General features: G+C 39.7%; 1 protein-coding gene across 1 annotated transcript in view; it reads right to left on the bottom strand.

Moving 5' to 3' along the window:
* The window catches only part of pot1 (protection of telomeres 1 homolog), a 96,977-nt gene that overhangs the window by 36,034 nt on the left and 60,432 nt on the right, over positions 1-511 (bottom strand). The gene's annotated exons all lie outside the window — the stretch shown is intronic.

Here is a 511-nt window from a genome sequence, read left to right as displayed (position 1 = left end):
TTGCACACTCCAGTCAGAGCACTCAGGTCCAGGACCCGTTGCTTTTAGACTAGAACCAGAACCAGACTGAGACCCAGAGGGGACCGAGCTTTTTCAGTAGCAGGTCCTAAGCTCTGGGACTCTCTCTCCCTCTCAACATTAGAGCAGCTACTTCTATTCAGAGTTTTTAATCACTTTTAAAAACTCATCTTTTTTTGCACTGGCTTTTAACATAAGCTGAGCTGTGACATTTTATTGTTATTGATTTAAGCAAAGTTCTTTTTTATCTGTTGTCTGTTTTTATTGTTTTTGGCCCATTCTGTTTTAGATCGTTTTTTTTCCGGTTATTTTTTATGCTTTTATCTTATGTTGTTAATAATATGTAAATGTGCCTGAGAAATAAACTTTGACCTTGACCTTCCACTTCAGGTATTGATCCGTTGATGACAGATATTCCGCTGGATTTCACTCATTTTCGGCCGGATGTCCGTCACCTTCCTCTTTCTTTGTGTTGGCGTTCTAACCTCTGGTG

The sequence above is a fragment of the Etheostoma spectabile genome, chromosome 8 (assembly GCF_008692095.1).
Source record: "Etheostoma spectabile isolate EspeVRDwgs_2016 chromosome 8, UIUC_Espe_1.0, whole genome shotgun sequence".
In the NCBI taxonomy this organism is placed as follows: domain Eukaryota; kingdom Metazoa; phylum Chordata; class Actinopteri; order Perciformes; family Percidae; genus Etheostoma; species Etheostoma spectabile.
The sequence above is the reverse complement of the archived record's forward strand: the minus strand, read 5'-3'. Positions and strand labels throughout refer to the sequence as shown.